This window comes from Anolis carolinensis, chromosome 2, assembly GCF_035594765.1.
Source record: "Anolis carolinensis isolate JA03-04 chromosome 2, rAnoCar3.1.pri, whole genome shotgun sequence".
In the NCBI taxonomy this organism is placed as follows: Eukaryota; Metazoa; Chordata; class Lepidosauria; order Squamata; family Dactyloidae; genus Anolis; species Anolis carolinensis.
This window is the reverse complement of record NC_085842.1, coordinates 90,949,582-90,967,105: the sequence shown is the minus strand read 5'-3', so window position 1 is coordinate 90,967,105 and position 17,524 is coordinate 90,949,582. Positions and strand designations below refer to the sequence as shown.

The window sequence follows — 17,524 nt, the reverse complement described above, 5'->3', positions numbered from 1 at the left end:
ATTAGTGCTTTTCTACCATTGTGATACGTAGACATAGTGACAATGAGACAGACAAGACTATATATTGTATGACGACCAAACAGAAGTTGTGCCGACCCAAGTGACATAAAGAATAAATTTTTAAAATATATATATACATAAATAAATAAAAGGAGAGCGGAAGGGAAAGGGATGGGGATATTATTATTATAAAGATAAAATAATAATAATAATAATAATAATCAGAAGAAACAGAAAAGAGAGAGAGAGGGGGGAGGGAGAGAGAGATAATACATATATCTGTCTATATATGTATATAGATAGATATATGTGTGTGTGTAGAACGGATTGCCTAAGATGTCCTATGAATGGATACGTAAGGACGTTAATATACATGTCTGAATATAAACGTGGGTATATATATATATATATATATATATATATATATATATATATATATCTGTATATATATCACATTGTAAACAGTAACACAAACACAACCCCAAACCCCTTGTGTGAACATAAAAGTTGACTTCCATCTGATGCCCCACGTCTTTACCTATTTAAGCTTCCTAGGGTTGTCATGTACTTGTTGCCCAGATACCATTTACTCCCTCCTCCCATTAAAATATTTACATGATTCTCCAGGGATTTAGATCAATATTTTGCCATTCTCTTTTTTTAAGTAACTTTTAATTTGTTCCCAATTTGTTTGCTTTTTTGGTCTGTCATTATTATTTGCTAGTAAATATGTCAGTGTGTCCATATTCATTATCTCCAGTATTTTATTATACCAGCTGATTATCTCTGGGGTTTCATTGTCTTTCCAAAGTTTACCATACACCATCCTTGCGGCCGTGACTAAATAGTTAAAAAGAATTTCCTTGTTTCTGTCCTCCTTAATATCGAGCAATCCTAATAGATAATATTTGGGTTCCATCTTTATGTTAATTTGTAGCATCTTTTGTATCGTATTATGAATCTTTGTTCAATAAGCCTTAGCTTTTTTACAGGACCACCAACAGTGAAAGAAGGAGCCTGCTGTCTTAAATTCTGACAGCTTATTTAGCTGTCAAAAAAAAAACTCTTCCAGCAGGTAGTTCCACATTCTTGGGGCAGCCAATGAAAAGGTCCTCTAGGTAACAGTTGCCATTTGGGTTCTGGCAGGTTGTAGTAGCCCCCCGCCCCCAAGGAGGACCTCAGTGTTTGGGGCAGGTTGTACAGGGGAAGTCGATCCTGTAAATAACCTTGATTCAAACCATGTAGGACTTTAACGGTCAAAACCAACACTTTGTACTTTGCCTGGAAACTAACTGGCAACAAGTGGAGTGACTTTAGCATAGGGTTGATATGCTCACTCTAAGGACATCTTCACATAGCCCCTGAGGCCATGCTGCTTCACCAGCAGTTGCCAGGGAAATGGAAGGTGTGTGGGATGCCTTGGGGCACCCTGCACAACCTCTCCCCTTCCCCCATCACATGGTGGGGACGGGACAAGGCATGTTGGCAGCCTGTCTCTCTCCTCATCATATGGGTGAAAGAACAGCAATGTATGTTGCCCTTTTCCCCATCATATGGAGAAAAGGGTAAAAAAATGGGTAGCTCCATCTTGCAATGTTTCTGCTCCACCTCGGGAGGGATGGGATGGGGCCAAGCCAGTGTTTTCTGATGGCACTCGGCAGGCCCCATCCCAAAGAGGGAAAAGGGGCATAAAACCTGTGTTAAAAGGTCCCTAACTAGTTTGTCTGCTGTTTTGAGTTTCCAAACTAGGTACAGACATAGCCCAATGTAAAGCGCATTGCATAAGTCCAACTTTGAGGTTACCAGTGCATGTGCATTTTTAGGTCCTCCAATTCTAGGATATGCGGCTGGCATATCAGCCAAAACTGGTAGTAGGTATTCCTGACTGTCGCATCTACCTGACATTTGGAGAGACAGATCCAGGTGCATTCTGAACACAGTCTTTCGGGGGGGGGGGGGGCCTGTAATTCCATCCAAAACTGGTTGGTTGTGTAGGGACTGAAGCAAATTACTCTGAGAAGCAACACCAACTGAGTAATTAATTAAGGAAATGAAATTGCTATATTGTCCATTGCTTAATCCTGGCTGTACTTGGAATCAGGCTTTTCAGTCTATCACTTACAAGAAATGCCTTGGATAAGGAGAGAAATAAGAAGACATTTCATACTGTTTAATCTACTTGCTAGTAAAGGTTACCAGTAGATGTTGTGGATATAAATAATGTTTATTTCAACACTGCAAATAGTGGCAAAGAACCTACCTAATCACTGAGGCAGAAGCTAGTCTTGCCCAGAGGCAGCCTTCAACTACTTGCAGCCTGTTTCACCACCAAGTTTTCACGTTGCTTTTTCATACGCCTCTGTGTGCTTTGTGCAGTGGAGCACAGAGCATCAATTTTTAATCTTTGCAGCCTCTCTCTTCTGAATTCCTTAGTTTCTTACTTTCAAGAGTTACAACACTTCACAGAAATTCTGCCCATTTTATAAAGTGTGCCAGGGTTATTTCACCATTCCTTCTAAGTGGATGCCACTTCTATGCAAGGGATTGGGCTTTTCAGAGGAAAAGAGCCCACATGACATAATGTTCTTGAAGGCAGAGCATCACAAAAGAAGAAATATAAAAAAGTTCAAATGTAGAACTGAATCTTGTTTCCCAAGGTATGACTTACAGAAATTTCTCTCAAGATGTGATATTTGTATATTTTGTCCCAAAATGCAGTAGCCAGTGGTAGAAATGGTGGAAAGAAAGACAATTTTCAACTGTTAGCAATCTATTAGAATCACAGGATCATAGAGTTAGAAGGTTCAGAGCCTTGGATGAGTCCTTTAAATTTGAAGCAGCTCTTTTAAAGACTAAAACCAACATTAGATTCACAACTACACTGACATGGAAACTGCCAGCGAACACTACCACATATGATAGAAATTTCTAATGCGCCTTTTCAATGATCTTATTTTTAGGAAAAATGAGTACTGATGCCTATTTGATGGATACAATGTGCAGGTAAAAAGAAAGAACACAAACTCATGAGATATACTGCTGCCCTAGTAACAATTCTACAGGAAAGGAAAGTTTTCAGTAGTCAAAGAGTCAGTTTAAATATACTTTGGACTAGACCCATGACATGCGCTTATATTTATTATTTAATGCTGATTCCACAGCAACATAAAAAGCAAGATTACTAGTTTTGCCATCATACACTTGAGTGGTAGAAGCATTCAAGATATACTTTCCTTTTCCTGCTTTGTAGCCGCTGCTCTTAAGGAATTAAGGAGTCATTGCTTTAGCAAAGATGGTGACAGGCCTCTCCAGAATTAGAGTACTTTATTATCACATTAGTGCAGAGGAAAGTTGCATAATTAACCAAATTTATCCTCATTTATTCAGTAAAAGCACTAATATTCAATCAATCTGCTTCTGTTTAATTGCTTTTCTTTACACTATTTTTTCTTACTTGACCCCTCAAGTCCTAGAGTACAGCATGTGTAAAGTTTCCTTTTTAAAATTCCACTTATGATGCTAGGTGCTATTCATTCAACTATGAGTTAAAAATGACACTGGTGTCTGCCACAGCTCACAAGCCGCTAGTGGACCAACAGTCATGCTGATATTACACTTTTGATAGAAGGACGTCTATTAAGTGATGACATATAACAGAATTATATCAATTATAATATGATACTGACATCCAAGTGCCTGTTATTTCTAGTAGAGCTCCATTTTGTGAACCGTGAGTAGCTATGAACATCAGTAGCACTTAAGTTTGGATTTCCACCTGGAGTAGAAAAAGGGTGAAATGGGGTGAGAGTATCTTGAAGGACAAGAATATTTTGCATTATTTGTATTTAAACAATTAAAAAGCACCATATCCCATGTAAAAATTGTTTTTAAACAAACTCTATTTTCTTCCTATGAGGAAACATTACAGCATCCACTCAAACATCCAATTCACCATGGAAAAAGAAAAGGAAGGAAAACTGCCATTTCTAGATGTTCTGGTCTTCCGCAAACCCAATCAACAATTGGGCCACACAGTTTACAGAAAACCTACACACACTGGTAGATACCTTCATAAAAACTCCAACCATCACCCAAGTTAAAAAAAAAAAAAAGCACAATCAAAGCCCTGACAGACCGTGCACAAAGAATCTGCAAACCTCACCTTCTCCAAGGTGAACTAAACCACCTAAACTGGGCTCTACAGGCCAATGGATACTCCACCACAGACATCAGAAGAGCTGCAAGGCCAAGAGCAAGCCAGGAGAGTAAAGACAAAGATCCACCCAGAAGAAAGGTGTTTTTACCATACATCAAGGGACCCACTGACCACATAGGCAAACTGATGAAGAAGCACAACCTACAAACTATCTACAGACCCACAAAGAAAATCCAACAAATGTTACGGTCAGCGAAGGACAAGAGGGGTCCTCTCACCTCTGCAGGAGGTATACCATGCCGTATACCATGCAGCTGTGGACAAGTCTACATAGGGACCACCAAACGCAGCGCCCAAACACGAGTCAAAGAACATGAAAGGCACTGCAGACTCACTCAACCAGAGAAATCAGCCATAGCAGAGCACTTGATGAACCAACCTGGACACAGTATATTATCTGAGAACACAGAAATGCTTGACAACTCCAACAACTATCATGTCAGACTACACAGAGAAGCCATTGAAATCCACAAGCATGTGGACAACTTCAACAGAAAGGAAGAAACCAGTATTAAAAAATACTGGCTACCAATGTTAAAAAACTCAAAATCAGAAAAGTAAATAAGAAGCAACACTCTGAAAACAGAGGAGTCCAGGCAGTTAATGACTCTGAATAAAGGATGCCCCCAGGCAGGAAGAAGCCAAGAGATGAAACTATTCAACGCTAATTAAGGTGATTCACTACAATATTCACACTAGCCTCCAACTGACAAAGAGTTCTTCTTTCACCCTGGACTTTCCACAGATATATAAACCTTCCTTGCTTAGTTTCTCCATACCTCACAACCTCTGAGGATGCCTGCCATAGATGTGGGTGAAACGTCAGGAGAGAATACTTCTAGAACATGGCCTTACAGCCCGGAAAACATACAACAACCCCAACATTACAATCATGTTTGTAATCTGCAGCATGAAATTTCTGCTACTGTCCAGTCTCCTCCATCTGTGCATCTTTAAAAGTAGCTCCTTTTACGAAGGGATTGCCTGGGGCCAATATACTGCAAGTAATAGCCAAGTATGGATTTGGCTTTTCTGACTCCATATATTTCTGCCTCTCATTCATAACTGGTGCCCTGATCCCTTTAAAAATGGGGCAATATGAATCATGCAAATATATCCTCCAGTGTGAATAGTTCAGGCATTTTTATTTTTGTTGTTTGAGTGATTTATTGTTTTCATTTCTCTACAAATGGCACAGTTCAGATCTATTAAATCTATTTCAGTTCAGTAGTGCTACATACATATACATCTAACAAAACCAATGGCATCTTGAGGAAATGTGGCGGGTAACATAACAAAAATCAATACAAAACATACTTTTGTATTGATGTGCAGTTTTTAGTAATTTCTTTCAAAATAACACCTATTAATGCAATCTATTTTGATATGTATTGCATATTCCTGAAATTGGTCAAATATAAGAAAGTATTGATTTATAATCCAGCGCAATGCAATCTGTGTGGAGGTGCATCATACTGTTGGCTATGGCAAAATCTGAGAAAGTGAAACCTTGGGGCTAGTTATAACCTCAAGGGTATTTTGAGGCCTCAAGGATATTTTGTGCCCCACTTCATTCTCCAGGATTGTTTGTTTTTAACTTTCAAAAAGAAATAAGAAAGTGAATTGCATGCTCTGGAGGCCTCCAATACCAGCAATTTGCCCCTTTCACGAAATCACAGGGCAACCATGCATGTTTTGACATTTTAAAAAACCTCTTATCTGGGTTTTCTCTATTTTTGGGTCATTTTTGCAAGCTGTCCAATTACCAAATTTTTCTGGGGCAGAAAACATGGCTCCCAATTTGATGAAACTGCTTACCCTGGTACACAGGAATAACACTCAGACAGTCTTCATTCATTAGACTGTAATCTTATTTTATAAGTAGTCTGTCAAACTTATAAGCAAAACAATTCAAAATTCGCAAACTAAAGCTTTAACTTCAAAATCAAATAAATGAATAGGATGAAAAATGTTGCATGTTGCAGCATCACTCAAAAAGTTCTGGATGGAATCCAGGAATATTACCTAGCTATATACTATACCTAGCTATAACTATAGGCAGATGTCCCAGTGCAAACTGCAATGTTATAAGATGTGTACACTTATATACAAATACATGCACACAGAGTCTTTTAAAAGGGTGTTTTTGATTGGTGACACTGTTTCTTTTTGAAAAGCATTCTGGAAATAGCTTCACTGTACATATTTTTAAAATGAATAGATTTCCCCTTTCCCCTAAAACCCACTCCTACACAGATGTTCAAGCTGTTCAAAACTGCTCTGCTGAGAATTTAGCAAACCTTTTTCGATGTTTGTTGAGTGGAGTAAAAAATAATTTAAAACAAAGAAGGATTTACCCACATCCAAGTGACATGTCAATGGTTTGAGTTATCAACCCCTCCCTTGTCACCACATAATTATTTCGATTTAAAATCACTTGCTTTATGTACTTTTTCTCCCTCAACAGTTTGATCTGCTTGTGATTAGCCAAACAAGGTCATAAGAAATAATGAGAAAAGAGTTTCAGAAAAATAAGAAAAATATTGTTTGGCTTTCCCTTTCCTATTGATCAGTGTGCTAATCTGGGACACATTAGCACACAATTCACAAAGATACATGGTCAACATTTCTCCAGGTGTCTACAACAAATGTTCGCTAAACTTGATGCTTGGGAGATTCTTCCATCTTCAAACAAAATATATTCAAGTCATAAACTGTACATAAATCAGTTGATGGGCCTTGGTAGCACATGACAAGTTTAGTATAATTTATTTTATTGAACTTTAATTATAGTTTAGAGCAGGGGTCCTCAAACTTTTTAAGCCGAGGGCCGTTCCACAATCCTTCAGACTGTTGAGGGGCCGGATTATCAATTGAAAAAAATACAAACAAATTCCTATGCACACTGCATATGTCTTATTTGTAGTGCAAAAACAACAACAACAAGAACAACAACAACAAAAGAACAATGCAATATTTAAAAATAAAAACAATTTTAACCAACATACATTTATCAGGATTTCAATGGGAAGTGTGGTCCTGCTTCTGGCCAATGAGATAGTCAAGTTAATTAGGGTTGTTGTTGTTGTTGTTGTGTGCCTTCAAGTCATTTCAGACTTTGGGTGAGCCCAAGTCTAAAATTTATTTATTATTTATTTACTGCATTTATTTACTACATTTGTATCACACCCTTCTCACCCCAAAGGGGACTCAGAGTGTCTTACAAATTATATGTACATACAATATATTATATTATTAGCATAGCACAATATTAGCATTATATATTACTATATTGAACTATACCACTATACTGTAATATTATTAGTAATATTATATGTAATATAGAATATATAATTAATATTATTATATGGTATTATTATTAGTGTTATATTGTATTACATTATAATATTATTATCAATATTATATGTAGATTCAATATATTATATTATAAAACTGAGGGCGGGGGCCAGGTAAATGACCTCGGAGGGCTGCATCCGGCCCCCGGGCCTTAGCTTGGGGACCCCTGGTTTAGAGCATGTCTAATATTTATAGTTCTAACTTGGTTTTAACTTGTATATCGTATGTTTTATTGGCTGTAAGCCCCCCTTGGGCCCTTGAGTGGGGAAAGGCGGGATATGAATTTCTTAAATAAATAAATAAGCTCCTCTTATGTCTTAATTCCTCATTTTAATTAGTTTCTCAGATACATCACTTATAATAGATAACCAAGTCAGCTTTAACAGTCAAGAGATCTTTTTCAAAAGTTTACGACTTTGGTCAAATATGAAGACTTCTAAAATTCTCCTTCGTCCTATACACTAGCAAGTACCTAGCTCATATTCCAAAATCTGATTTATTTATTTTGTTGTTATATATTCCTACACTTCTGTGACAATTCACAACTTTTGCCAGCTACTAAAATACATTTGAACATAATACTTTAAGGGATGCCGATAGTGTCTTTCAAGTAACAAGGGCAGCATTCACTTCTAATTGCTTCTAATAGTTGTCTACTATTTCATTTCAGTTATCACCAAGGACCAACCACCTACGGCCAGTTTGTGCATTGTGTCTCTTCCAGTGGTATGTAGTCATGTCTGCAAGCCAAAGCCTTTCAACTTATAACTCCTACATCGCTGTCATTATTTGCTTCCATAATCTACACATAGCTAAAGCTAAAGGCCTCTTGGCTTCAGCTGTTCCACTGTGTCAGTATCAGAGAAAGTGTGAGATGCATTCCAGAGACTGGGGATTAACCTCTGGGATGACACCCAGTTTCAGCCTCAGCCACACTAAATCCTCACCAAAGCTGTAATAGCCATGGCTGATTTGGAACCTAAACTGTAAATCTTCTCTTCACATTGTCTTTCTAAAAGGATGAGTAGAAAGATTTCCCTGCCAACCAATCGAGCCGCTTTACATAAAGGTGTCAATGTGAAGAAGCACTGGGGACTTCTTTGTGCAGATAAACATTTCAACAAGTATACAAACAGTGACAGCCCCAGAACATGGGAGCAGCAATTTTAAAGGAACAATTCATATCTGTAAAAGTTAATTTTTCCCTACTTAAGAAAAAAATTAATACAATGGTGGGTTTTTTTTGGGGGGGGGGTGCGTGTGCGTGCATGTGTGCATCAGGAGTGATTTGAGAAACTGCAAGTTGCTTCTGGGTGAGAGAATTGGCCATCTGCAATGGCATTGCCCAGGGGATTCCTGGATGTTTAATGTTTCTATCAGCCTTGTGGGGGGCTTCTTTCATGTCCCCACATAGGGAGCTGGAGCTGACAGAGGGAACTCATCCGCACTCTCTCCAAATTTGAACTGGCAACCTTCAGGTCAGCAACCCAACCTTCAAGTTAGCAGTCCTGCCAGGACAAGGGTTTAATCCACTGTGCCACTAGGGGCTCCTAATACTATGAGTGAAATCTGAATACAAAAATGAAAATCTGCTTGATAGTTCCACAATTTCTATATATTTATTACTGGCGGCACACATTGCTCAGAGCTTCTTGGAGGAGATATCACATTAGTGCTCTAAAGCACAGGTCTGTGTTTCCCTATCGCTCGGTGTGCTCCTACAAAACTCTGGGAAATGTAGTTTAGGGAAGCCGAGGACCTCTCTGGCTGAGAATTCCAAGGGTTCTGACCTAAACTACATTTCCCAGAATTCTGCAGGAGCAAACTGGGCGATAGGATAGGACACACCTGCACTTTAGAGCTCTAGTGTGATATTGTCCATAGCCTATATGACATAGTCATTGCACCACTCATCTATGAGCTAGTCAAGAATATCTCCCACCACCACCCAAATTATTGAAATTTTGATACAAAACATTAAAGCCACCCTGTATCAAAAAGGTGTTGGTGAGTCCCTATGGATTTGGCAGTTCAAAACACATGTTCATAATGTTGGACTCTTTAAAAAAAACAAATGAAATTAAAAATCAAAGGGGAAAAGCATCCACTCATTCATATTACAAGGTTGTTCAGAATATAAATTTGGGAACATAGGCCCTTGAGTTGCTTGGGGGAGAAGTCTGTATTAAAACAATTAAACGTTTTTAACAACTCACATCATCCGAATCCCAAATTGAAAAGGGCAGTTGTACATAGTCCTGATCTATCTGCAGAGGATGATCTAGCATAACCGTATGGGTTGCAGGCTTTATGCCAGTGCTGAGTCAAAGAAAAGATGCCACCTAACAAGTCTCAGCTCTATGTCAGAATTCTGTTGTTGCTGTTTCCTGGTGAAAGGGGGGGGGGGGAGGCCAGAGTTCCTGAACTGTTAAAAGGGTAAAACATTGAAGAGATAGGCTATTCAGAGATTATGTCTGCCTTCCCTCCCCATGACTGGAAAAAAACGCAGCCATGAATGGAATACATCAGCAGGATTTCAGCCACAATCTTAGCTTTCCCTAAATGCAATACCACAAAAATAGCATCCTTCTGTGGCATTGTGGATTAAAACAAATAGCTACCACAAAAACGCTGCTGCAGTAGCTGTTGTTTTTCACCCACAATGTCACAAAATAGAGAGGTCTTTGGGACATTGCAATTTTAGAAAATTGAGATGGCAACAGCAACCCCTGCAGGACTGGAGCACAGGCCTGAGAAATATCACCAGAGGCAGTGGATCCCAGGCTATCACAGCAGCTGTTTAAAGATGATGCCAGACCTCTTTTCTGTGAATCTCTACAAAAAGACCAAGCTCTGCCTTGCTTTTCCTAAAGGAAGGGACAAAATGGGCAGTGAGCCACAAAGTGCAGTTTTACAGCATCCTAATGCTTCAACTTTGTTTTGTATTCTCCCCAGAGAATAGTTCCAGGAGTTTGCTGCCCTATTCCTTTTCCTATTTGGTTCAGTGCCTGGAAACCAAAACAAGCAGCCATAAACCCAGGGGATGCCGAGAGCTACATGGGCTGCTCCACTCTGAGTCCTGCGCCTGTCAGGCCTGCAGCCGAAAGGCACACCTAGTCCGGTTTCCTCCCTTTCCTGACTCTCCCTGGGCTACAGGATCATGGCACGAAGGAGGTAGAGAGGGTATCCCAAACACTGGGTGCCAGGTACTCTTCCCTCCAGACCACCTGAGATCTGTTCCTTGCCTTGCCTCCCTCAATCTCATGCAGATCCTTTTTCCCTCTGCACCTCACACTTCAGGTTTTAGCTCCCTAAAGGAATGCGTGAAGGAAAAGTTCAAGAAGCTCAAATCCTCCATACTTTCTTAAAGCCTTTAAAAAATAGTTCTAAGCAGTGGTTCCCCCATTGTTCAGAGGCACTTAGAGAATAAAAACTCTGACTTCCTTTGCAGCAGGGAGCCTTGGCAATAAGGATGGAATCTAGCATGTGGTTACTATTTTAAGGATTGCAAGGAAGGGGTTGTATGTGTAAAGGCCAAAGTGCCTCATCTGAGCAGTGTGTGTATAGCCATAGTGAAGCAGCAGGGAAACATGTCTCTATTCCTGTTTTTAAAGGATGGCCAAGTTCCACACGTTGTTAGCTGTTTTTCTCTGTAGTTCCTTCCCCCTCTCCCTCCCAAGAAGCATACAAAAAATCCTGGCAGAGAAGGGAGCTGTACATTATTCCTACAAGCAATTGTTCAGAGGGTGTGGTGATTGTAGCTGGCTTCTCTCTCTCTCTCTCTCTCTCTCTCTCTCTCTCTCTCTCTCTCTCTCACACACACACACACACACACACACACACACACACATACACACACACACTCCCCTCTTCTCCTCATCGCTTTGTTGGTCCAGCGATGACATCTTAAGTTGTTCTGGATTCAGTACATATTGCATACATTGCAGGCACATGTCATTTTTACAGTAACAAGACACTAGGAGAGTTAAATTAGTCATCCCAGAAACAACATCTGGAAGAATCCCATCTGGGCTCTCCAGCAATGCTAGAGGAGCAAAAGGAATCTGTCTACACTGCTGTTGCAATTCAGATGCAATCTCAGTAGTTGTAATCAAATAAAGATGCATGTCTATAGACTTCTGATACCCAGAGGAGCCATTTTAAAGATATCCTGAGCTGAGTCATGTACATCCACACCTTCTACAAGTATCTAAACCTGGCCGTTATTCTGGGATCTGAAGAAGAAAATCCTATAAGGGCTGAAAATATAAATGCATCCATAATAAATTAACTAGCTAATCAATCTCTTAGCTGATTTTTCATGGCATCCCAAATTAACTGTTTATATAATAGTATAAACCCTAAGGAGTTAATCTCCTTTCAAAAGATGTCACTGTGTATGCACAGTTACAATTGAAATGTAACACAGACCATAAGAGCTGCAGATAGATCTTATCAAATGTAGGCACACCTACAGACAATCCTAAAGGCCATGATGAATTTAAATGATAGCCCAATCCAATCCAATAAGCCTTTATTGGCATATATGTATATCAAAACAGTGTAAAATGCAAAGTATATCATACAATAAAAAAAATAGAAAAACTTCACGTTTGATGAACATTCAATTTGCAGACTTCATTTATAAACCTTGCCACTGTGAGGCAGCAGTTAAAATCTTGGGAATTTAAAAGCATGATTACTATGTGTGGCTCTGATTGGTGTTTCATAGAATCTATAGCTTGCAGTAGCAAGTTTGATCTTAGTACCTGGTAGAGTGGGCAGTGAAGAACAATATGTGGGATGGAGTCCAGCTGTCCTGAGCTGCAGAGACAGAGCCTCTTGTGGCTTGGTAATCTGTTGAGCCTTCCTCTATGAAGCGGGGATGGCATAATGTTAAATCTGGCCAGCATATAGGCTCTCCTGTATATGGGGTTAGAGAGCGCTGTAATATAATAGGCTGGATTTCCCTGAATGAATGGAATTGCTATGTTCATTGGTGAACAAGATTTATTGGCCAAGTTCAGCAGTTGTTGGTGGTCCATAGCTAGCAGCCTCTCTTTAATGAGGGTAAATGTCTCAGTGGAAGTTAGCATATTGAAGTAGTCACTATCATAGCCCAGTTTCTCGATCTCTGCTAGGACTGTTGTGCACCATTTTGAATGGTGGAGTTTGCTCAAGGTGAGTTGGGTCAGTGGGTTACTGGAGCTATGGAAATGATAGCCCATTTCCGCTTTTTTAAAAAAAAGCAAGTCAAAAGGTGTGTATTTTAGTGGTTTTGAATAACAAAAGAACAAAAAGCCAACTGAATGTTTTAAACACTTTAATACATGTAGAGGGAAGAACTTTTTGATCTGGAATTGGTTCAAATTACTGTTTAATGGTAATGTCTAAGCCCTATTTTTATTCAGAAAAAGAACCCCTCTGTGAAGAAGATGATTTCCACTGGAAAAATATATATACAGCCTTTATTTTTACTGTATGTTATGCTTTGCTTTTTATATGTTGTTTGCTGCTTTGAGTCCCGACCTGAGAGAAAAGTGAGAAATTAATAAATAATAGACTTCACAACTCATCTAAGAAAGGCATATAGAAGGACAACAGTGATATAAGCCAACGTTGCCTCCATTGTACAGCCCACTATACCCCATGAGAGGTTTCTCCAAAGCTGGATGGAAGCAGTGTGCTGGAAGGACTGCAAGAGAAAGAGGACACTGGAGAAAATCCCCTCCCCTACTATTTCCTCCAGTGGGAATGTCTGCCAGATTTATTAATTTAAAAGACCCTTCAATTTACTCTCAATTCAACCCCAAAGGTATATTTTATCATTACATTATTATCCTTCAACACATTCCCAGGTAAGACATCAGTAAAACAGCTAAAGGAATGTAAGCAGAAAGGGACATTTTAACTTATGTATGCCTTGATTATTATGGGTTTATCTTTTGTAGGAATGGAATGGAAATTGTAAGTTTCCCGACATGGATAAAATTTGGAATTCCTGATTCCTTGAGAAATTTAGACAGTAAGAACAATGGGATATGCAAATTCAGGGATTAAAATTGTTCACAGAAAAACAAACTCTCTAGTTTTTGAGAACTGTATACAAGTTTGGGAAAATGTACAATGTTGTAGTTAAACCCACTGCTCACAGTCATTTTTACTATATTCACAGAAAACTACACAACTTCACAAGAACAAAAAAAATTCCTCACCTACTTACATTGTTCTTTACTATCTACTTGGGGAAAGTGTCAAGAATGGAAACTAAATTATGTAACTATACTCCCATGCAAGCAATGTGGTGCAAAGTTTGATATTGTGGCTGGAGCCTTTCCCAGTTTTAGAGCTCCACATTGCAAATGTTAACCACCAAAGAAACGCAGGCCAACTGGAGGTGCAGCCATATATGGTTTTGTCATGCAAAATTTCTTAATTCTGCACATTTTTGTGATGTAACCTTATTGTTGTGTCGCTTCAGCTACAATGGAAAAGGAGTGAAGGTATTCTTCATTACATAATACTCATAATGTTAACATCATTATGCCTTAGAAGAGGAGTAATCAAGCTTTGGAGCAGGCTTTGGAGTACTCCATCACTACCAGTCAGGCTTCTGGGAATTTCAGGATGCTTATTTGTTGTTATTATTGGATGTTTTGTTGTACAACATTGTTTTATCTGTAAAAAAAAAGTGCAACAAACTGCACAACAGTAATGTTGCACAAAATTAGTAATGTCACACAAAATCACGAGGATTTGCTGATTTTGTGCGACATTTTTATTGGCCTACCCAGCCAGTCTTTAAGCATGAATTTGTTTAATCTCTGTTTTTGTGTATTTAACGTGTATTTTATAGAAATACATTTTAATATATTGCTTTATACAAATACATTTTAATATGTGTATTTGTAGTATTTTTACAATGTTTATGTGTTTTAATTATTCTGTAACCCGCTTCAAGGAGAAGCAGGTAATAAATATAATTATTATTATTGTAGTAGTAGTTATTATTATTATTATTATTATTATTATTATTATTATTATTATTGTACAAAAACAATGTTGCAAAATAACACAACAATGTTGCATGACAAAAATTAATTAATGTGAAATTCAGCAATGTTTCACAAAAATAAGCATGTTTTGTTGTATAACATTAGTGTTTTCTGCACATTATTATTGTGCAACATATTTTTGTGCCTGATTGCTGGTAAAAAAGCAATCTTATTTATTTAAAGACATTTTGCACATGTGGCTGTGAGAACACTGGCCTTTATATGCCTAAAACTGTACAGTTTTTAGGGAAGGCTATACAGGTCTCAGGAGGACCTGTGTACCTGAAAACTGTGCAGCTTTCAGAGTATGTTGTACAGCTTTTGTAGAGAAGTTGCACAGTTCCCCATCACTGGTGGAAAGGGTCTTGAAGCTATGGGATGGAAAACTGTGTCATTGTTCTCAACATTGGGACTTGGAGAAATCAAGATTTACAGTCCTGAGTCTGTTGCTTTATTGTATTTATAATGTATTTATAATGATAATTGATAGCATGATGCTATGAAGTTCTAAACATAATCAAATATTAAAATGCTGCAAATAAATAAAATATACAATCAACTAATTAGGTTCTTAAAAACATCAAAAATCTGAAATAATAGCAGTAGAAAAGAACATAAGGTACCAACTGCACTTTAAAAGACCCCTGGAATATAGGTAAAATCTCTGCCTGGTATTGCTCCAAATATTAGTTAACAGGGAAATGTTCCTAATGAGAACTTTCTAAAGGTGGCTGCCAAAACCAAAAAGACCCTTTCTCAAAAGGATATGATTTCATCACTTATCAATGGTTAAACCACAGAGCTGCTGAACTTGCTGACCGAAAGGTTGACGGTTCGAATCCGAGGAGCAAGGTGAGCATCTGCTGTTAGGTCCAGCTTTCAAACCTAGCAGTTTGAAAACATGCCAATGTGAGTAGATCAATAGGTACAGCCCCAGTGGGAAGGCAATGGTGCCTCATGCAGTCATGCCAGCCACATGACCTTGAAGGTGTCTTTGGACAACGCCGGCTCTTCGTCTTAGAAATGGAGATGAGCACCAACCCCCAGCGTAGGACACAACTAGACTTAACATTAGGGGAAACCTTTACCTTTACTATCAGTGTGCCAGTAAATATATCACTTTTCACATTATTTCACAGTTGAATGTGTACAAAGGTATATGCTATTCTGTTATATATGGCAATGATTTTTATTTGCCTGTTCTATTTGTATTGGATAAATCATTTGTTTATCATTCTTATAGCCATTAGTTGCACGATGGCAGCAACCATTATTGTTTTTGGCACCAAACCATAAGAAGAAAAAGGTTGACACTTATCCTCAAAAGAACAAAATACAAGTGTTCCAAATAATAATCCCATTGGCTTGAGAGTACTAAAAATTCTGGCTAGGCTCGTATTTCCCTCATTACTTGATAACCGCTATAACGCCAACTGGCTGAAAGCAAGAAAAATCAACAAAATTTACAGCTGAGCCTCTTCAAAAAAAAAAAAAACCTGACAAAAATTAATTCATCCTTAGCGTAAGCTTAATCAGGCAGCTCCATCTGAAACCTTTCTAGTGGGAAGTCAAGTCAAAAAGCATCAACTAGAGCGTATCAATACTGAAATGTCAAGAGCCGGGTGGGATTTTTGGTTATTTTGTTGATTCTGACAGTTTGCACCAAGTCTCAATGAAAGAGTTATTTATTAAGACTCTAATTGCACAATAATTAACCTAGCCTCTAAAGTATGTTAGATTATCTATGAATGTTTAAGTGTAGCAAGTAGGCTGAGAAAGAAGTTTAACTCACTAACTGCCATAACAGTGCAAATGCATTATCCCACTAGCCATCTGTTGGGGGAGATGTTTATGACAAGAATGTTTTGGACATGTAGCACTGGTTCACACAACCTCTTCAATCAATCAATCAATCAAAATATAGTTTCTAATTTTTCTGGAACAGGTTTGAGAATGGAAGCTTGTAGACTAATGGTGGAGCTCAGCCCACCATTTTGGGGTAAGGAACTTCCCTCTGTTCAGGCCACAGGCCATCTGTGTAAAGTGGTAAAACTCAACTCTTTACCTAAATACATTAAACATTTAGGAAGCAAACTTAATTAAGTTGCTAGACAAAGACCAGTACAACTGTAACTCTGAGCAGTAATGGCCATCTGTGAGAGACACCGAGCACAATCCTTTGGGATTCTGAGGTGATGCCATGAGAGAATGAAAGGTTACCAGGCGACTGGGACAGAGAAGAAGAGATTCCAAGAAGAGCTGGAGACTGGAGAGAGATGAATATGAAGCTAAAATGCAGGAGAGAGAACAAACCACCCAGATAAGATTACAGAGAAAAAGCTAGCAGTTGCCTTCTGATTCACAGCAGCACTTATTCAGCAGGAGCTCCACTTCTAGGTCGTGTGACAAAGTCTGAACTTTCATACTAGGGTTACATTGCAAGTCATAGGTCTTAGAGCCTTTAAACATTCACCTTTGATTAACTCACAGTTCAATTTGATTCCTTCATATCATGTTCCTAAGAGAGTGGAATTCATATCTAGCTGAATGTGTGTCCTACTTCCTTCCCTCTTTCCTTTTTTTTTTTAAAAATAATTTTTATTGAGGTTTTACAATGAATTGTGGGGGAGGGTGAGGGAGGAGAATATGACTCATGTATGTGAGGGGAAGCATAGGAAAAGGAAGGGAGGGAAATATTGGGGAATAGGTGATTGGGGAGGGGAAGGGCAATAGGTAAATAGGGAAGGGGGGGAAAGCCCTATCCTAGGGGGGTAGGATAGGGGGGAGGGGTACATGACTTCCAATCAACCAGCTTCCATCTTCAAACATGTAGTTTCTTCATTTCATCATCATTGAAGATATTCTTCCAGGGGTGACCAATTTGTTTCTCTCATTG

General features: G+C 38.6%; 1 protein-coding gene and 1 long non-coding RNA gene across 7 annotated transcripts in view; one reads left to right on the top strand and one right to left on the bottom strand.

Annotated features, from left to right (window-relative positions):
* The window catches only part of ebf1 (EBF transcription factor 1), a 448,211-nt gene that overhangs the window by 155,947 nt on the left and 274,740 nt on the right, over window positions 1-17,524 (bottom strand). The window lies entirely within an intron of this gene.
* Window positions 16,882-17,524, top strand: part of LOC134296117 (uncharacterized) — a 29,790-nt gene continuing 29,147 nt past the window's right edge. The window contains exon 1 of the long non-coding RNA XR_010002687.1: window positions 16,882-17,025. This is a non-coding gene — a long non-coding RNA (uncharacterized LOC134296117). The remainder of the gene's footprint in view (window positions 17,026-17,524) is intronic.